The sequence below is a fragment of the Hyla sarda genome, chromosome 3 (assembly GCF_029499605.1).
Source record: "Hyla sarda isolate aHylSar1 chromosome 3, aHylSar1.hap1, whole genome shotgun sequence".
NCBI lineage: Eukaryota > Metazoa > Chordata > Amphibia > Anura > Hylidae > Hyla > Hyla sarda.
In genome coordinates this window covers 276,356,179-276,378,567 of record NC_079191.1, presented here as the reverse complement: position 1 = coordinate 276,378,567, position 22,389 = coordinate 276,356,179, and the positions used below count along the sequence as shown (strand labels likewise).

Sequence of the window (22,389 nt, the reverse complement as noted above, 5' to 3'; positions counted from 1 at the left end):
TAAAAGGAGACAGTATAGTATACAGCAAAACTTGCTAATTACTAATACAGCATGATAGTGAGCAACATGAACACAGTGGTTCCAAAGATGCACTTATGGAGATGAAAACAAAAACTTAATAATAGAAGAACAGATCAATAGGTGCCCATCAAAGGTTAGACTTAGTTTTAGAAGTCTGTGTCAGCCTAGGGTCAGTAGTCCGTCACACAGAGCAAGCAACATAGGCAAAACAATATATTCATGTCATATATATTAGTATGACTGCACAGAGTTAGATACACTCTCATGCTAATACAGATTGTTAATATTTAAGATAATGTAACCACATAAAATGCATAAGGTCACAAAGCAGACATGCTTGAATCCGTAAATAAACATGGAATTTCAGTAGGATTTCAATAAGGTAATGCCGGATGGTAGGACACAACTACAAAAAGAAATACAGTTTGTTTAATCTTTTTGCTCCAATACATACACATGCCACTTATCTCTATTGAGTAAATCTATTGGGTGAGACCCTTTTGGTTGTGCAGATGAATGTTAAGGTACAGAGAACTACAGACTCCTAGACAAAATATACAAAACACATCATAAGGAGTCCCTCAAATTATACAACACATTATAGTGGTGGAAAGTGGCAAAAAGAAAATGAATTTAAAAAAAACACTGCTAACCTAAAAAATATATAATACCTGAAGATATACAGGCAGGAAGTGGCAGGCATTAAGACCATGGAAATTCCGTAACCTGATAGTGGAGGGTAGATGTCCCTAAATAGCCCATTGTAGATGATAAAAGAGATAGGGTGGAGAGATTGGAGGAGAGAATCTGGATTTAGAAATATACTTGCCATGATTCCAATGGACATAGTAATCAAGCCTTTGCCACGAGGACGCCATTGTCCATGATCATGGCGCCCATCTATTTAAATGCGCCGGGACGCCGGATAGAAGCGTTCCACCGTGACGTCACTTCCTGGGTTGCGTCAATGCCTAGGAATATAGAGTAGAGATGGTGCGTCACTTCCAGGGGTATGGAAAGCAGTATGTGTTCCACAATGACGTAATTTCCTGGATTTCACCAATATAGAGAAGCAATTTTACAGAAGCGATTCAACTCCCAGTCCCATCAGCATTCTGTTGCAGAGAGAGAGGGTCAGATAGCAGTGTGTGTTGCTCAAGCCCAAATCCAGCCAAGAAGCACTTATAGGGAAGGGAGTGAGATTGCAATTTTGGGTGTAGTACACAGCAACTGTGTGCTGCAGCACTGGGGTGTACAACAACTGAAAAGCTAATAGTAGTCAGCCAGTTAGGGTGAGCAGAGCACTAAAAGCATATTGTCTTCTATTAAGTGTAATCTTTGCGTACATCTAAGTGGTGTACTATTTTGTGACTGGGCCTAGATACTGTGAAAGGCCAGCCAAAAGTACACACCTGCTGGTGTTGTAGACAAATACTGTTTTAAGCGTAGTGGAGCGTATTGTACTTCCCTCATATATGCACTAAGTATGTCCGGCAGAGAAGTGCCAGGACATGCACAGAGGAGTGGCAGAGGCCTTAATTCATCAGTCAGAGGTTGCAGCAGACTAGGGGCAAGTGGCAGCAGAAATCGCAGAGAGGCCTGAGCTCCCGGTATTAGCTAGAGGTATCTGCCATCATCGATTGGTTAACATGGTCATCCACTTTATCACAAGTGAAATATGACACCCCCAGTCAACAGTCGGTGGGATCCTCAGACACAACCCTCAGTTGACATGGCCCAGGAGCAGTCCCTGTCCTCCCATTGCCTCTGTCCTATGCTGTTCTTCCCTCCCCCCCCCCCCCCCCACAGAAGTATCTTATGCTGTCGGTTCAGTTCCACTACTATTTAGTGAGGAAGATCTACTGGAGGACAGTCTCTACTCACCAGCCAAGAAGTGTATTAGTCATCCGCCGCATCCTCCCCTAGTCCGGCAAGCAGTGATGAGGAGAGTGACATGGGAGGATGTGTTGCGAGCGTTCAGGCTCCTGCAGCAGACTCTTTCAAGAACCTGAGGGAGAAATCAGTGATGTGTAGACACAAGTCAATGATGATGAAGCCAATCACACTTGGGAACTAGGTGCAGAAGGGGCTTCATCATCAACAGAAGAAAAGGGTTGCAGGCAGCCCGTGAGGCCACAGCTGAGCCAGCAAGGTGGTAGCATGGTTGGCAGTCAGCATGGTGGCAGAAGTGGAAAGCCTGGAGCCAAACGTACCGGGGTAGACCACCTGCTTTGCGGCAGCATACCTTGCCGGGAGGTAGTGGATCAGGGGTTCCTAGAGTCAGCGGCAGTAGGGGTCAATCAGTGCGGACTGTTGGTGGGAAAATCAGCTTTTCAGCAGTGTGGCAGTTTTTCATCAAGCATCCGGAGGATGTTAACCTGGCCAAATGCAAAATGTGTCGGCAGAAGGTGAAGAGTGGCCAGGGTCCCAATGTTGGCACCACAGCCCTGCGTCAACATATGCAGCGTCACCATAAAGCGGGTATCATTTAAATCGTATTGACCCACAGAATAAAAAACACATGTCGTTTTTACCATAAAGTGTATAGTGTGAAAACAAAACTCTCCAAAAATTGTGGTTTTCATTTAAATTTCCTCCCTAAAAAAAATTGTTTGGGTTTGCTGTACATTTTATGGTAAAATGAGGGTTTCATTACAAAGTACAATTGGTCACGCAGAAAACAAGCCCTGATATGGGTCTATAGATGGAAATATAAAGGAGTTATTGATTTTAGAAGGCGAGGAGGAAAAAACTAAAATGCAAAAATAAAATTGGCCTGGTCCTTAAGGTTAAAATGGGCTTGGTCCTTAAGGGGTTAAACATGTACAGTGGGGATCAAAAGTTTGGGCAGCCCAGGTAAAAATTTGTATTAATGTGCATAAAGAAGCCAAGGAAGGATGGAAAAATCTCCAATAGGCATCAAATTACAGATTAGACATTCTTATAATATGTGAACAAAAGTTAGATTTTATTTCCATCATTTACACTTTCAAAATAATAGAAAACTAAAAAATGGCGCCTGCAAAAGTTTGGGCACCCTGCAGAATTTATAGCATGCACTGCCCCCTTTGCAAAGTTGAGACCTGCCAGTGTCATGGATTGTTTTCAATCATCATCTGGGAAGACCAGGTTATGTCAATCTCAAAGTTTTTTAATGCCCAGACTCATCTGACCTTGCCCTAGCAATCAGCACCATGGGTTCTTCTAAGCAGTTGTCTAGAAATCTGAAACTGAAAATAGTTGATGCTCACAAAGCTGGAGAAGGCTATAAGAAGATAGCAAAATGTTTTCAGATGTCAATATCCTCTGTTCGGAATATAATTAAGAATGGCAGTCATCAGGAACAGTGGATGTTAAAGCAAGATCTGGAAGACCAAGAAAAATATCAGACAGAACAACTCACAGGATTGTGAGAAAAACTATTCAAAACCCACATTTGACTGCACAATCCCTCCAGAAAGATCTGGCAGACACTGCAGTTGTGATACACTATTCCACTATAAAGAGACACTTGTACAAATATGGTCTTCATGCAAGAGTCATCAGAAGAAAACCTCTTCTACGTCCTCACCACAAAAATTCGCATTTGAACTTTGCAAATGAACATTTAGACAAGCCTGATGCATTTTGGAAACAAGTTCTGTGGACCGATGAGGTTAAAATTTAACTTTTTGCCCGGAATGAGCATAGGTATGTTTGGAGAAGAAGGGGAACAGAATTTAATGAAAAGAACCTCTGTCCAACTGTTAAGCATGGGGTTGGATCAATCATGCTTTGGGGTTGTATTGCAGCCAGTGGCACAGGGAACATCTCACGAGTAGAAGGAAAAATGGATTCAATAAAATTTCAGCAAATTTTGGATGCTAACTTGATGCCATCTGTGAAAAAGCTGAAGTTAAAGAGAGGATGGCTTCTACAAATGGATAATGATCCTAAATACACCTCGAAATCCACGGGGGATTACATCAAGAGGCGTAAACTGAAGGTTTTACCATGGCCTTCATAATTTCCTGACCTAAACATAATTGAAAATCTGTGGATAGACCGTAAAAGAGCAGTGCGTGACAGACAGCACAGAAATATCATAGAACTGGAAGAATTTTTTAAGGAAGAATGGCCAAAGATACCTCAAACAAGAATTGAAAGACACTGGCTGGCTACTAAAAGCGTCTACAAGCTGTAATACTTGCCAAAGGGGGCAGTACAAGATATTAACTCTGCAGGGTGCCCAAACTTTTGCAGACACCATTTTTTTCTGTTATTTTGAAAATGTAAATGATGGAAATAAAATCTTACTTTTGTTGACATATTATAAGAATGTCTAATCTGTAATTTGATGCCTTTTGAAGATTTTTCCATCTTTCCTTGGCATCTTTATGCACATTAATACAAATTTATACCTGGGGTGCCAAACTTTTGATCCCCACTGTACGCTTTAACCCCTTAAGGACTCAGCCCATTTTCCCCTTAAATGGGCAATGTCAGATACAAAAACTTTTGATATGTTGTAAAGCATGCAAAAAATAGGTTTTGCAATTGCTTTCATTTGAAATTTTTCAGTATTTCATACTGAAAAAGCCAGTCAAACAACTGCCCCCCTTGCCTGCTTGGATACATACTAGTCCTGCTGTGTCCATGCATCATGGACACACTTCCTTGATTGACGGCTGTGAGCACAGGGCTCACAGCTGGAGGAAAAATCCTCCCACTGTTAGCTTGTGTCCCATTTTATCAGTGAGGACAAGCTGGGAGTTGTAGTTTTGCTAATGCTAGGGGAGATGTGAGTAGACAGCATACTGAGGGAGGGGGAGGAGACCTGCACAGTGAGGCCACGCCCCCTCCCTTTGAGAGAAATTCAGAATAGTGAGCTAAATTTAAAGTGAAATTAAAAAATAAATAAAGGTGCTAGACACATAAAAATTAGATGAACATGGTCAGGATTAGGTACCGAGGGATATATTTAAAAAAAAGTTTTTTTGTTGGATCTGACGGGTACGCTTTAAGGACTTTTTTTGCAATTCTAAACACTGAGACTTTATGCATTAACAACTCTGGGATGCTTTTACCGTTTATTCTGACTCTGAGATAGTTTTTTTCATGACATTTTCTACTTTAACATAGTGGTAAATTTTCGTCATTACTTGCATCCTTTCTTGGTGAAAAATCCCAAAATTTCATGAAAAGTTAGAAAATTTAGTATTTTTCTAACTTTGAAACTCTCTGCTTGTAAGGAAAATGGATATTCCAAATACATTTTATATTGATTCACAAAAACAATATGTCTACTTTCAGTTGGCATCAGAAAGTTGACATGTTTTTACTTTTTTGAAGACATTACAGGGCTTCAAAGTATAGCAGCAATTTTCCAAATTTTCACGGAAATTTCCAAATCTGAATTTTTCAGGGACCAGTTAAGTTTGTAGTGGATTTGAGGGGCCTTTCGGTGAGAAATACCCCATAAATGACCCCATTATAGAAACTAAACCCCTCAAAGTATTCAAAATGACATTCAGAAAGTTTGTTAACCCTTTAGGTGTTTCACAAGAATAGCAGCAAAGTGGAGGAGAAAAATGGAAATCTGCATTTTTTTACACTAATTTGTAGCCCAATTTCTCTTGAGTATGGAAACACCTCATATGTTGACATAAAGTGCTCTTCGGGCTCACAACAAGGCTCAAGAGGGAAAAAGAAACTGTGGGATTTTTTTAAACAAACTTTGCTGTCATGGTTTTTGGGGACCATGTTGCATTTAGGAAGCCTCCATGGTGCCAGAACAGCAAAAAAAAAAAAAAAAAACACATGGAATACTACACCCCTCAAGGAACATAACAAGGGGTATAGTGAGCCTTAACACCTCACAGGTGTTTGACGACTTTGCGTTGAAGTTGGACGTGAAAATGGAAAATTAGATTTTTAACCCAAAAATTATGGTGTTACCCCAAATTTTTCTTTTTCACAAGGGGTAATAGAAGAAAATGGACCCCAAAATTTTAAGCCCAATTTCTCCCGATTAAGAAAATTCCCCATGTTTGGACGTTAAGTGCTCTGCTGGCGAACTACAGGTCTCAGAACAGAAGAAGCGACATTGGACTTTTGGAGAGAGAATTTTGCTGAAATTGAAGTCGGGGGCCATGTGCATTTACAAACCTCCCATAGTGCCAGAACAGCAGAAACCCCCCACATGTGACCCCATTTTGGAAAATACATCTCTCACAGAACTGAATAATCTAATAATAAATGAAGACACCTGTGGGGTGTAAATACTCACTGTACCCCTAATTACATTCTGTGAGGGGTGTAGTTTCCAAAATGGGGTCACATGTAAGGAGGTTCACTGTTCTGGCAGTATGGGGGGCTTTGTAAACACACATGGTCTTCAATTTCAGACACAGTCTATCTCCAAAAGCCCAATGGCGTTCCTTCTCTTCTGAGCATTGTAGTGCGCCCGCAGAGCACTTTACATCCACAAATGGGGCATTTCCATACTCAGAAGAAATGGGGTTATAAATTTATGGGGCTTTTTTCCTATTACCTCTTGTGAAAAGAAAAAATTTGGGATAGCACCAGCATTTTTGTGAAAAAAAAAATTCATTTTCACGTCCAACTTTAACGACAATTCTTCAAACAGCTGTGGGGTGTTAAGGCTCACTATACCCCTTGTTACATTCCGTGAGGGGTGTAGTTTCCAAAATGGGGTCACATGTGGGTGTTTTTTTTTTTTGCATTTACGTCACAACCGCTGTAACGATCAGCCACCCCTGTGCAAATCCCCTCAAATGTATATGGCGCTCTCACTCTTGAGCCTTGTTGTGCGTCTGCAGAGCATTTTACGTCCACATATGGGGTATTTCCATACACTAATTTTGGGGGTCTTTTTTTCCTTTTACTTCTTGTGAAAATGAAAAGTATGGGGCAACACCAGCATGTTAGTGTAAAAAATTATTTTTTTACAATAACATGCTGGTGTAGACCCCAACTTTACCTTTTCATAAGGGGTAAAAGGAGAAAAAGCCTCCCAAAATTTGTTAGACAATTTCTACCGTGTACAGAAATACCCTAAATGTGGCCCTTGAAATATGACAGGGCTCTGAAGTGAGAGAGCACCATGTGCATTTGAGGCCTAAATTAGGGATTTGCATAGGGACGGACCCGGATGCAAGAATTACACTTCCCTCCGATACCAAAATTACGCTACGTTTGCCAAACAGGGTGCATCCAGCTGTTGCACAAATCCCAGCATGCTTGGACAGTCAATGGCTGTCCGGCAACACTTGGAGTTGTTGTTTTACAACAGCTGGAGGTTCCATTTTAGAAACCGTAGCATACCAAATTGGGGGAGGGGGGTAACTGTGTATATTTAGTGTTTTACCCTTTATTTTGTGTAGGTGTAGTGTAGTGTTTTTAGGGTACAATCACACTGCCAGGGATTCACCAGGGCTGTGGAGTCAGTAGATAAATGTTCCGACTCCACAGTTTTTTGTACTTCCAACTCCGACTCCCCGACTCTGACTCCTCTGTATTAATATACAAATGTATTTATAAACACTTACAGTTGAATCAAAGAAGCTGTTCCACCAAGTTCTTCTAAGCTCTTCCAGCAGAGAGAGGTAGTTGGGCAGAAGCTGCTGCCTTCTTCTTTTTGTGTGCTGATCTGCTGCTGAAGATAGGGCAATGGGAGGATCCAAGAAGGGCATTTATTAAAAAACATGATTTCCCTAGTAGAATCCCATAGTCATGTTTAAAGTTTAAGCTAACAATCGCAGTTTACAAGTTTTTATAGCCTTAGCTGAATGGCAGCCTTAGCCTTAGTTGAATGGCAGCAGTTTTTCCAGTGGTTTATAGCTTCAGTCTTGAACTATTGACTTCATTCCCTTCATGTATACAGGTGTCTCTAGTCCTGCAAAAAACATATTTACTTAATCCCTTATCAATGAGAGGCTAGGTTACCCATGGGTTCCCTGTAACAGAAGAACACAAAACTATGGAAAGTATAAGTATTGCCGCTCCTAATTGTGTGCTGCCATATAGTGAAGCACATGAAAGGCATGGTTCTTCCCGGTCACTTAACGTGTTTGTTTTGCGGTTACGTGAGGCACTGCATGCATTGGTCTTTATTCTTACAGTGGAGAAGTCATTAATTATAACTTTTTGTGAAATGGGACATTTAAACTTGTTTTTTTAAAATTTTACTCCAATCTAAATTTAGTAGGAGTCGGTGCATTGTTTGCCCACTCAGACTCCAGGTACCCAAAATTTTGTCCGACTCCCACTCCTCGACTCCACAGCCCTGGGGTTCACAGAGAGTTTCCCACTGAAAATTCTCTGCATCTCAAACTTGCAGAGAAACTCACTGTAAACCTCCTCCCGTGTGAATGTGTGAGGAAGAAAATATAAACGGGGGATCAGGAAAAAGCAAATAGATAAAAAAAAATTCTTCTCCACTATATTCACAGAGGAAAATGAAATGGTAGGTTAAATACAGTGAGATAAGGTAAACTCCCTAGAACAGGTCACCTGTCTATCCCAGGAAGAAGCACAGTGCCGGCCTACAAAAAATCTAAATAGACAAATCACTAGGTCCATATGGCATTTACCCCCGTGTTCTAAAGGAATTAAGTAATGTAATAGACAGACCCCTATATTTAATATTCAAAGACTCTATAGTAACAGGGACTGTTCTTCAGGACTGGCGCATGGCAAATGTGGTGCCAATATTTAAAAAGGGGTCACAAGGTGACCCCTGGAATTATAGACCTGTTAGTTTTCCCTCTGTTGTATGTAAATTGTTTGAGGGTTTTCTAAGGGATGCTATTTTGGAGTATCTTGACAAAAATAAATGTATGACTCCATATCAGCATGGCTTTATAAGGGATTTGTCCTGTCAAGCTAATCTGATCAGCTTTAATGATGAGGTACGCTCCATACTGGACCAGGCGGAATCACTGGATGTTGTTTATCTGTATTTTTCCAAATAATTTGATACAGTTCCACATAAAAGGATTGTGCATAAAAGAGAAGGATTGGGCTGGGGGAGAATGTGTGTAAGTGGGTAAGTAACAGGCTCAGTGATAGGAAACAGAGGGTAGTTGTTTAAGGTACTTATTCTGATTGGGTGACTGTTACTAGTGGGGTACCACAGGGGTCCGTCTTGAACAGGGGTTGAGTAGTAAAATAGCAATCTTTACAGATGATACTAAACTCTGTACAGCGGTAAACACTATAGAGGACAGTGCACTGCTACAAATGGATCTGGATAGGTTGGAGGTTTGGGCTGAGAAGTGGCAGATGAGGTTCAACACTGATAGATGTAAGGTAATGCACATGGGGAAGAAAAATCCGGGCTGGGATTATGTATTAAATGGGAGCACACTTGGGACGACTGACGTGGAAAAGTACTTAGGAGTCTTTGTTAACAGTAAATTCAGCTGTAGTGACCAGTGTCCGGCAGCTGCTGCCAAGGCAAATAAAATCATGGGGTACATCAACAGGGGAATAGATGCCCACGACAAAAACGGGCAACCAGGGTAATACAGGGAATGGGAGGACTACAGTACCCAGAAAGATTAGCAGAATTAGGGTTATATAGTTTAGAAAAAAGAAGGCTTAGGGGAGACCTAATAACTATGTATAAATATATCAGGGGACCGTACAGAGATCTCTCCAATGATCTATTTATACCCAGGACTGTATCTATAACAAGGGAGCATCCTCTACGTTTAGAGGAAAGAAGGTTTCCACACCAGCACAGACGGGGGTTCTTTACTGTAAGAGCAGTGAGACTGTGGAATTCTCTGCCTGAGGAGGTGGTCATAGGGAACTCTGTAAAAGAGTTCAAAAGCGGTCTGGATGCGCTTTTTGGAGAATAATAACATTGCTGGTTATGGATTCTAGATTTATAGGGACAGAACATTCATCCAGGGATTTATTCTGACTGCCATATTTGAAGTCAGGAAGGAATTTTTACCTCTAGTATGAGGGTTTTTTGCCTTCCTTTGGATCAACTCAGTAAAGACTCATTAGGGTTATAGGTTGAACTTGATTGACTCTGTTCTTTTTTCAACCTTCAACTATGTTACTATGTCACATTCACATGGGGGGGGGGGGGGGGGGGGCAAACCTCCAGCTGTTGCAAAGCTACAACTCCCAGCATGCCCTTTGACTGTCTGTGCATGCTTAGGGTTGCAGTTATGCAACAGCTGGATGCACAGTGGTTGCAAAACACTGAGTTAGGTAACAAATTCTCAGTGTATCGCAACCAGTGTGCCTTCAGCTGTTGCAAAAACTGCATCCCCCAGCATGCATGGACAGCAGAAGGGCATGCTGGCACTTGTAGTTATGCAACAGCTGAAGGCATACTACTACAACTTCCAGCATGCCCTTTGGCTGTCCGCGCATGCTGGAGGTTGTAGTTATGCAACAGCTGGAGGCACACTGGTTGCAAAACACTAAGAGTTTGTTAGTTAACTCAGTGTTTCCCAACCTGCGTGTCTCCAGCTGTTGCAAAAGTACAACTCCAAGCATGCATGGTCTGTCAGTGCATGCTAAGAGTTGTAGTTTTGCAACAGCTGGAGGCACACGGGTTGGGATACACTGAGTTAGGAAACAGACAATATTTCCCAACCAGTGTGCCTCCAGTTGTTGCAAAACAGCATGCCCAGACAGCCGAAAGGAATGCTGGGAGTTGTAGTTATGCAACAACTGGAGGTGTGTAGTGGTATCCAAACCGTAGCCCCCCAGATGTTGCAAAACTACAACTCCAAGCATGCCCAGACTGCCCAGGCATGCTGGGAGTTGTAGTTCAGCAACATCTGAAGGGCCACATGTTGCCAAACTACAATTCCCAGCATGCTTGGGCAGTTTGGGCATGCTTGGAGTTGTAGTTTTGCAACATCTGAAGTGCTACAGTTTGGACACCACTGTAAAGTCGTGTCCAAACTGTGCTCTTCCAGATGTTGAAAAACTACAACTCACAGCATGTTGAGACTGTCCAGGCATGCTGGGAGTTGTAGTTCTGCAACATCTGAAGGGCCAGATGTTACAGAACTACAACTCCCAGCATGCCTGGGTAGTCTGGGCATGCTTGGAGTTATAGTTTTGCAACATCTGGAGGGCTACAGCTTGGGCACCACTGTATAGTGGTCTCCAAACTGTGGCTCTCTAGATGTTGCAAAACTACAACTCCCAGAATACCCAGACAGGCTTTTGTTGTCTGGGCATGCTGGGAGTTGTAGTTTGGCAACTCCTAGAAGGCAGCAGTGAAGGTTACTTACCACTGATCTTCACTGCCGCTTTCTCACTGCCGCCGATCCCGTAGACTCTGGCCTCTTCGTGACTCCGGTACAAGCCACCATCTTTCCCCCCGCTCTGCTCGACATCCAGGGGTGGGCAGAGCGTGTATTTTAACTGCACAATCTAGTGCATAAGTCTTTTAGTGCTTTTACACTTACTGCCCCCGATTAGCGTTAACCAGAAAAAACTTAGAACTGCGGAGTACCTACGTTTCACTTTTTTTTTTAGAGTAATATGCTCCAGTGTGGTTGCACCAGAAATAAGTGTAACAATCTAGTGCGTAAGTCTTTTAGTACTTTTACACTTACTGCCCCCTTTTAGCTTTAACCAGAAAAAAACCGGAAATGCGGAGTGCGGAAATATTTCACTTTTTAAAGAGAAATACGCACCTATACAGCTGCAACAGAAACTTGCGAAACATTCATTCAATCGGGGAGATTTATCAAAACCCAAAAGTTGCCCATAGCAACCAATCAGATCGCTTCTTCCATTTTTAGCAAGGCCTCTGCCAACTGAAAGAAGTGATCTAATTGGTTACTATGGGCAACAGGGCAACTTTTCCTTTGCACAGGTTTTGATAAATCTCCCCCATTGTGTGTATATATCCCTGCCTTTACACTAACAGGCCACTATACGCATTAAACAGTAAACACGTACAACAACGGAGTGTGTCTATTTTTTACTTTTCATAGAGAAGTTCGGCTGCAACAGAATCTTGCAGAACACTCAATGGCCCTTATTTACTAAGAGTGTTGTGTAGGTTTCTTTGTAGGTTTTAATTCCCTACAGTTTATTTCCCACGGTATTTACTAAGGTTTCCCTACATTTTCCACTTTCCCTACATTTTCCACTTTCCCTACACTTTGCTTTTTTTACACCTGCTCTGATCTGTCGGGTTTTCCTCGGCTCAAATCCATCACGTTTTATGTAGAAACCTTAGTAAATATGTTGGGTTTTTCTGAAAATATCAGGAACACGCCCCTTATTGGAGACCATGCCCCCTTTCCTCGGTGACCACGCCCCTTTTTCGAGTTTTCTTAGCAAAATGGAGAGTTAGTGTTATGCCGAACGCTCCGGGTCCCTGCTCCTCCCCGGAGCGCTCACGGCGTCTCTCTCCCTGCAGCGCCCCGGTCAGATCCGCTGACCGGGAGCGCTGCACTGACATTGCCAGCGGAGATGCGATTCGCATAGCGGGACGCGCCAGCTCGCGAATCGCATCGAAAGTCACTTACCCTTCCCGGTCCCCGGCTGTCATGTGCTGGCGCGCGCGGCTCCGCTCTCTAGGGCGCGCGCGCGCCGGCTCTCTGAGACTTAAAGGGCCAGTGCACCAATGATTGGTGCCTGGCCCAATTAGCCTAATTAGCTTCCACCTGCTCCCTGGCTATATCACCTCACTTCCCCTGCACTCCCTTGCCGGATCTTGTTGCCTTGTGCCAGTGAAAGCATTAGTGTTGTCCAAGCCTGTGTTACCTGATCTCCTGCTATCCATTTTGACTACGAACCTTGCCGTCTGCCTTGACCTTCTGCTACGTCTGACCTTGCCTCTGCCTAGTCCTTCTGTCCCACGCCTTCTCAGCAGTCAGCGAGGTTGAGCCGTTGCTAGTGGATATGACCTGGTTGCTACCGCCGCAGAAAGACCATCCCGCTTTGCGGCGGGCTCTGGTGAACACCAGTAGCCTCTTAGAACCGGTCCACCGGCACGGTCCACGCCAATGACACAGTGGATCCACAACCTGTAAGCCGAATCGTGACAGTTAGTCAGGGTTTTTTCAATTCTGGCACAAATTCTGGCGCAAAATCAGGCGCAGACACAATTTCTGGCGCAATGCGACAGAATCTGGTGAACAACCCGATAAAACATGTCGAGTTTGCAATAGTAAATGAGGGCCAATGTGTGTATTTATATATATATATATATCTATATCTATATATATATATATATATATATATAGATATATATAGATATATATATATATATATATATATATATATATATATATATATATCCCTGCTTTTATGGTTGCACCAGAAATAAGCATAACAATCTAGTGCGTAAGTCTATTAGTGCTTTTACACTTACTGCCACCTATAAGCTTTAACCATGAAAAAAAAGCATAGAACTGCGGAGTCCGTATATTTTTCACTTTTTTACAGTAATACACCCTAGTGCGGTTGCAACAGAAAAAAACGTACTCTCTCTCCCTCTGAACTGTCCCTGCCTGCACTATTGTTGCTTGCAATCTTTGAATGGGGATTGCTCCCAGTTCTGAACTCAATTAGCTGATCTGTATTGTCAGTAATGCTGAATAGTGACCACACAGTGTCTGCTCTCTCTCTAGCCAGAACAAATGCAGGCTTGATGTGAATGGATTTGCCGCTGTAAAGATATGCATTCTCAATAACGGTGATTAGTGTGCACACACAGTTTCTGCTCTCTCAGCAAAACAGGAAATGCCCATCTTTGGCAATGGCTGGCGAATACATAGGGCTGTGATATCACAGGGCTGGCTGCTGATAGGCTGCATGCCGCCATGTGATTCAGGGTGATCCCGCCTACCCGGCTTCCCAGACTTCCTTACTCCATGTCCTCACTCATGTAGCCGCCATTTTAGCCCCCCAGCCCGAACAAAATGTAGGGAATGAAGCAATTCGTTATCATGAAGCGCAAGGAAATTCGGATTCGTTCTGTATCGAATTTTTCATGAAATCCCATCTCTAGTTCAGTTGAAATTGAGCAAAATGGCTGACATTGCGCAGAAACAAGATGGACCCTCCATTAAAGTCAATGGGATACAGTATGTAGGCTCTGTTGGTGTCCCTTATTTGATGGATTTGTCATTGAATCAGTCTTTTGCTCCCAGACAGAGGAGATTAACAGAAAACTAAACAGAGCCTCAATGTCATTGTGAACCTTGTGATGAAAGGGGAAGAGAAAAAGAAAAGACACCCAACCCTAGTGAAGTATAGTTAAACAGTTGCATTTAACCCCTTAAGGACTCAGGGTTTTTTCGTTTTTGCACTTTCGTTTTTTTCTCCTTACCTTTTAAAAATCATAACCCTCTCAATTTTCCACCTAAAAATCCATATTATGGCTTATTTTTTGCGTCACCAATTCTACTTTCCAGTGACATTAGTCATTTTACCCAAAAATTCACGGCAAAATGGAAAAAAAAATAATTGTGAGACAAAATCTAAGAAAAAACGCCATTTTGTAACTTTTGGGGGCTTCCGTTTCTACACAGTGCATATTTCGGTAAACATTACACCTTATCATTATTCTGTAGGTCCATAAGGTTAAAATGATACCCTACTTATATAGGTTTGATTTTGTCGTACTTCTGGAAAAAATCATAACTACATGCAGGAAAATGTACACGTTTAAAAATATCATCTTCTGACCCCTCTAACTTTTTTATTTTTCCACGTACAGGGCGGTATGAGGGCTCATTTTTTGCGCCGTGAACTTAAGTTTTTAACTGTATGATTTTTGTTTTGATCAGACTTTTTGATCACTTTTTATTAATTTTTTAATGGTATAAAAAGTGACCAAAATACGCTTTTTTGTACTTTGGAATTTTTTTGCGCGTACGCCATTGACCATGCGGTTTAATTATTGATACATTTTTATAGTTCGGACATTTACACATGCGGCGATACCACATATGTTGTTTTTTTTTTGTATTTACACTGTTTTATTTTTTTTATGGGAAAAGGGGGGTGATTCAAACTTTTATTAGGAAAGGGGTTAAATTACCTTTATTAACACTTTTTTTTTACTTTTTTTTTGCAGTGTTATAGGTCCCATAGGGACCTATAACACTGCACACACTGATCTCCTATGCTGATCACTGGCATGTATTAACACGCCTGTAATCAGTGTTATTGGCGCTTGACTGCTCCTGCCTGGATCTCGGGCACGGAGCAGTCATTCGTCGATCGGACACCGAGGAGGCAGGTAAGGGCCCTCCCGGTGTCCTGTAAGCTGTTCGGGACGCCGCAATTTCACCGTGGCGGTCCCGAACAGCCCGACTGACTAGCCGGGATACTTTCACTTTCGTTTTAGAAGCGGAGGTCAGCGATCGGCAATGTGTGGTATTAGCCGCGGGTCCCGGCCGTTGATGAGCGCCGGGACCGACGTGATGTGATGAGTGGTCGCAGCGTGACCCCGCTTCATATCGCGGGAGCCGGCGCAGGATGTAAATATACGTCCTGCGTCGTTAAGGGGTTAAAGAAAGATATGAATCCCACTCACCACATAATGTTGCGTTGAGAGCACAACACCTATGTTCTCATGTAGAGTGATATCAATGGTCCTGCAGCTCACAATCCTTCCGATCTTCAGTCATCGGTGGTGAATAGATGCAATGGATAAAAAAACTGACTTTTTTCTGCAGTGCTGGACCAAGTAGGTTAAAAGATACTTAGCTCTTAGTAGTTGAACAAAAATGGCATTTATTGGTAGCACATGCAATGCGTTTCTAGCCACAAATGGACCCTTCGTGAGGACAAGGTACTGATACAAAGATTATCAAGCACTGACATTATATACACACAGAGATAATTTACACACAAAACTTCCTTCAATCAAGATTAGAGTATTCACAAACAGCTATTAGGTAAGTGACGTAGCCACACTGAGATTAAAAGGCAAAAATTGCCACTGCACATGTTTAACCCCTTAAGGACTCAGGGCATACCTGTACGTCCCGTTCTATAACACCAGGCCACAACAACGGCGGGGACCCGTGGCTAATAGTGCGCGGCACCATGCACTATTAAACCTTTAGATGCAGAGTTCAAAGTTGAACGCCGCGTCTAAAGTGAAAGTAAAATATTGCCAGTTAGCTCAGGGGGCTGTTTAGGATCACTGCGGCGAAATCGCGGCATCCTTAACCGCTGTAAGACACGAGGAGGGTCCATTACCTTGCCTCCTGGTGTCCGATTGCCGAATGACTACTCATTGAGAATCATTGATCAATGAGAAACCATTGATCAATGTAAGAGATCAGGGCATGCAGTTTAATAGCCACTAGGGGGAGCTATAACACTGCAAAAAAAAAAGTGAATAAAGATAATTTAACCCCTTCCGTAATAAAAGTTTGAATCACCCCCCTTTTCCCATTTAAAAAAAAAAACAGTGTAAATAAAAATAAAAAATAAACATATGTGGCATCGCCGCATGTTGAAATGTCTGACTTGTAAAAATATATTGCTAATTAAACCGCATGGTCAATGGCATACACGCAAAAAATTTCCATAGTCCAAAATAGCGTATTTTTGGTCACTTTTTATATCATGAAAAAATGTATAAAAAGCGATCAAAAGTCCGATCAATACAAAAATGGTACCGCTAAAAAATTCAGATCACAATGCAAAAAATCAGCCCTCAAACCACCCCATACGCAGATTTTTTTTTTTTATAGGGGTCAGAAGATGACAATTTTAAACGTATACATTTTTCTGCATGTAGTTATGATATTTTCCAGAAGTACAACAAAATCAAACCTATATAAGTAGGGTATAATTTTAATCATATGGACTTACAAAATACAGTTAAGGTGTCATTTTTACTGAAAAATTAACTGCATAGAAACGGAAGCCCCCAAAATTACAAAATGGCGTTTTTTCTTCAATTTTGACGCACAATGATTTTTTTTTTCCATTTTGACGTAGATTTTTGGGTAAAATGACTGGCGCAAAAAATAAGCGATCATAAGGATTTTTAGGTGCAAAATTGAAAGGGTTGTGATTTTTTAAAGGTAAGGAGGTAAAAAACGAAAGTGCAAAAATGGAAAAACGCTGAGTCCTTAAGGGGTTAAAATCACATACTTTGCTATGAAGCAAGAATTAATATATGTATATAGTAACAATAAGTGACATGCAATTCAAAATTAAATTATTAAATATAATAAAAGATTTTAATACTGGAGGAGCTTAACTCCTTGTGTGTTAAGAAAAGTCATGTAAGTGCCGGCAGGTTCCGGTGTAGTGAGCTCTATAGGGCGGAGCTACAAGTAAACTAGTAAATGAACCAGAAAATGTATTATGTGGTATGACTCAAAATGTAAGCGCTGGTGTATTTATGGCCATTACTTGGGGCTGATGATAGTGGCAGCGAGTGCCTTTTAATCTCAGTGTGGCTACGTCACTTACCCAATAGCTGTTTGCGAATACTCTAACCTTGATTGAAGGAAGTTTTGTGTGTAAATTATCTCTCTGTGTGTATATAATGTCAGTGCTTTATAACCTTTGTATCAGCACCTTGTCCTGATGAAGGGCCCATTTCGGGCCAGATATGCGTTGTACATGCTACCGATAAATAATATTTTTATTCAACTATTAAGAGCTTAGTCTCTTTTAACCTACTTGGTCCAGCACCGCAGAAAAAAAATCCTTTTTTTTTATCCATTGCATCTATTGTGAACCTAGTGTAATAGTATTGCTTTTACAAAAAACTAAATTTGCCTCTCACCTTTAGGGACATTTATCAATGTTTGCTTATGTATTCTTTTCTTTAGTAATTTTTTCCTTACTTTTTTTTGCTTATGTGTGACTTATTTATCAACTGCTTTCAGCCTGTTGATAATTTTCTTTCACGTAAGCAATTTTTCCTCTTTTACTTTGGTAGTAGCTTTTTCTGCTCCATGTTTGAGCTGAGTAAATTTATTAAATTTTTAACCCTGTTGCGACTTTTTTTGCGCAGTTGCGACTGTCGCAGTTAATAAATACCTAACTACTCGTAGTCCATTTTAAAATTATTACTACATAGTAAATTTTTGGAAAACTTGCTTTTCTCGCTTTCCAGTCAAAATGTCGCACGAAAAAGCGCGTAGTCGCAGTTGCGACAATTTTGCGACAATTATAGTAAAGAAAACCTGACTAAACCCGTTGATAATTGTCCATACATATGTAACACAATTCAGTTGTCTTTACCATATACATTCAACTAAGCACCCCAAGGCTACTTCAAATACCACAAACAACTGCAATTGTCACCCCTAATAACATCAACCATAACTGCCACAGCTTACACAGGTCCTGTTCTCTAAAATGTTTTACATACTGACAGTGGCTTTGCTGTTGCTGTCACATTCTAAATGTAAAAGTTTGATATCCACAACAAGGGAATATAAAGAAATATGTTGATGCTCATGTTAGAGAAATACACTATATATATATTTTTATTGGGCTATAAAGATAAGAGTATGGAGTAATACATTGTTATTTATTTTTAATACAGGCGCATCAAATGCAATATGTTTAGATAAGAAAACTGGGGGGAATTTATCATTGTCTTTAGAGTTGTTTTGTGTGTATATTTGTCTCACAGTTGGTGCTGTGCAGCGCTTCAGACACTTTTTGCGACTTTTTGGTTTACGCTTCTTTTTTTAAGTGTCAAGATCAGCTGTTAAGGTTAGTCTTTTGCAGGGGTAATGAATTTATCACCTGAGACATTTTTTAAATGTAGCAAAAAGTTGCAAAAGTATACCAGCCCAGACTTAGCTTAGCTCTTTGGTGTACAGTTTAGAGTGACATTTTAGAAAACGTGTACCTGCACAAAATGTATCAAATGCCCTGCGACCATGTAAAAAATTTGATACACCTACACATTACCAGCACACAAAACAAGGGTACAAAAATGCTTTACGTAAACCTACAATGATTAACCCCTTAACGACAATGTATGTAAATGTACGTCATGGTGCTGTGGTACTTAATGCACCATAAAGTACATTTACGCTCCACCATGACCGCGAGCACCAAACCGGTGATCGCGTCATGCACGGCAGGTCCCGGCAGCTATCAGCAGCCAGGGACCCGCCAGTAATGGCGGACATCCGCGAACGTGCGGGTGTCCGCCATTAACCCCTCAAATGGCATGATCAATACAGATCAATACATGATCAGGGATCCAATCATCCATAATGGTCTGAACTATCTAAATTTATTGTTAATTCCCTTACCGTGAATGGCGTAAACGTAAAAAAAAAATTAAGTACAAAATTGCTGCATTTTTGTAACATTTTATTTCAAAACATTTTTATAAAAAATTAATAAAAAGTTAAACCTAAGCAAAAGAGGTACCAATAAAAACTACAGATCACGGCACAAAAAATTTGTCCTCATAACGCCCTGTATAGGGAAAAATTTGAAAGTTATAGGTGGTCAAAATAGGGCAATTTCAAAGATACTAATTTTGTTAAAATAGTTTGAGATTTTTTGGCCTGGTCCCTACAGGGGTACTCTACCCCTAGCATCTTATCCCCTATCCAAAGGATAGGGGAGAAGATGTCAGATCGCGGGGGTCCCGCCACTGGGAACCCCCGGGATCTCCGCTGCAGCACCCTGCCATCATTACTGCACAGAGAAAAAAGGCTCTGTGCGTAATGATCGGCAAAACAGGGGCAGAAGCATCATTACGTCACGGCTCTGCCCCCTCGTGACGTCAAGGCCCGCCCCGCAATACAAGTCTATGGGAGGTGGCGTGGCGGCCCTCACGCCCCCTCCCATAGACTTGTATTGAGGGGGCGGGTCATAATGTCATGAGGGGGTAGAGCCGTGACGTCATGATGCTCCGGCCCCTGTATTGCCAGTCATTACGCACAGAGAGTTTGCTCTATGCAGTAATGATAGCGGGGTGCTGCAGCAGAGATCCCCGGGGGTCCCCAGCGGCGGGAACCCCCACAATCTGACATCTTATCCCCTATCCTTTGCATAGGGGATAAGATGCTAGGGGCAGAGTACCCCTTTAAGGCCAAAATGGTCCTTAAAGGGGTACTCTTCTGTTGCTTACCTTATCCTCCGTTGTGCACAGTGCTGTACCCACGGGTCTTTTGCTGCCTTATAGTGAAGTGTTTGTGTAACACTTATTCAGAGCACTTCCTTTCCTTCTGCTCATTGTAAACTACATTTCCCACCATGTCTTGCTTGTTTTGTCCGCCCCTCTCTACGTTTGTTCCTCCCATTTGATCTTTCCACACCGCCTCTTACCCTACCTTCTTTCTTAGGTAAACCTCGCTTCACATGCTAATTTTCCTTAATGGTACAACCCTTGTTTGGGAATACGGGGCCTGGCTCTTTTAGTGTGCAGCCTATCTTGCTACCCTTGCTGTTTGGCCATTGAGGAGACTGTGTGTCCGCACCCCCTTGCCCCGTCATCTCTCTGTTTGTTGTCGTGTAGTGGAGCATCAGAGAGGCAACAAACTGCGGTTCTGTCAAAGTTTGTGTGTTGATATGGTAATTCTTTAATGTAATGCAGCCAATTATGTTGCCGAAGCAACACAAGCCAACCTAACTACATAGCCAACCAATAGAAGTCAGACAAGATGTGTGCCTGCGTCTGCGCCTCTCTTGGATTGCACCTGCGGCAGCCTATTGACATGGCTTCAGGAGATGGCTACAACCCAAATAGGCGGAGTATATAAATACTTTTTGAATAAACATCAAGGAGGAGTGGAGGATCACAAGCTGGGGAGGATGACGAAAGTAAAAAGACACACCTAAAAAAAAGGAGCTCCCGAACACAACATGGCACCCAGACTGAATGGGAAAAGGTGGTCGCCAGCACAGCAGGATACAGAAAACTGAACGACTTCCGGATGCAAAGAAAGGTAATCTTTAAAACACAACCATAGAGGTCACGGACACCAAAAAAGGTATTAAAGTATATCTGTACTGTAGGAAGCATGGGCCAAAAACTACTCCAGCAACGGAGTACCCCTTTAAGGAGTTAATTTCCCCCCCCCACAATTCCTTAGAAGTGTAGAAGTATCCTAATAACATGGTGCATTACAGAAGCACCACTCAACGGACATGGAATCCCAACAGCTCCGTTGAACAGAGACACAGTGACCCTGTGTGCCACTATACAAGCTCCATGCACCCAACTGCCAAGCCTATGAAGCCTTGGATTGATTACTTGAGCACAATGTTTTTATTTATTTATTTATTTATTTTTGTTAATTTTTTTATTATTATTATTATTTTTCCTTTTTTCTTTTCCTTCAAATAGGACTTCTATTTGTGAAGAAGTAGACTTAAATTCATGATTTAGTAAAATAATTTTGAGGAATTCATCCCCTCTTGTCTATGAAGAATGTATTGTTACTGCCTTCTTTCTTGGCCTCCCATGGGTCACCTTGTATAAACTCAGCAGCAGATTGGGTCACAGTTAGACTTTATTTTTTTATATATTTTTTTTGCTGTCAGAGAGTGTTCCCATCTGCATGTTTGTGCTAGAGATAAGAGCTTTCATTCTATCGCTGTGATGCTTCGAAGCACAGTAGGTGCTTATGAACAGTACCATGTCCTTTTTATAACCTTGATGTAGAAAAAGCTTACATTTGGAAAGATAAATGTTACAAATTATTTCTAATACATTACAGAAAATGTTTTAATTATTCCAAAAGTTGAGATTGCAACTTGAGCCCTGAATGGATAATGTATTTGATTCATTGCTCTGATTATCCTAATTACTCATTTACCTACTGAGAGGCTGCAAGAAGCTATTCCAAAGTAATCAAGCTGATGTTAGCTTCTCTATGTGTTTGAATTGTAGAAATCATATTCTAATATTACATTTAATAGCAATTTTGCTCTTTAAACCTCAGCAAGGCTGTTAATCCAAAAATAATGTTAACTCCCTTGTGGTCTTTGAAGTATTATGCAGTAATTGAATTCAGAAGGAAATAATTATTTAATATTCATAGTCAAGGATTTCAACAATTTCTTAATGAAAAATAATGTTGCCACTCAAAAGCTGTCTTAAGGTCAAATTGTTTCTATAGGCATAACACATTTCCCCCTTATGGCTTAATTCCTCTCTATACTTTCTATAGCAGCCATATTGTATTTTTCCTGCTATTTTTAAACAATGTGCAAGTATAAAATAATTTTTCCTTTGTCTTTCTACATATCAAAGGGATTTGAAAATCCTAAAAGAGTTTTTCAACAATCCCACCTTTTAAGAAGGCTAGGCTGCCATACTGTGCCTGTATTTATCTGTATATCCCTAAATAAAGCTATTGCCACCTTATAAGAAGGGTCTCTTCAACATTAGCAGATCGTAAAGAATCACTT

At 41.4% G+C, this 22,389-nt stretch overlaps 1 long non-coding RNA gene across 1 annotated transcript in view; it reads right to left on the bottom strand.

Moving 5' to 3' along the window:
- Positions 1–856: 856 nt before the first annotated feature.
- The window catches only part of LOC130362355 (uncharacterized), a 57,837-nt gene continuing 36,304 nt past the window's right edge, over positions 857–22,389 (bottom strand). The window contains exons 4-5 of the long non-coding RNA XR_008891376.1: positions 1,906–2,029; positions 857–992 (exon numbers count right to left, since the gene is read on the bottom strand). This is a non-coding gene — a long non-coding RNA (uncharacterized LOC130362355). The remainder of the gene's footprint in view (positions 993–1,905; positions 2,030–22,389) is intronic.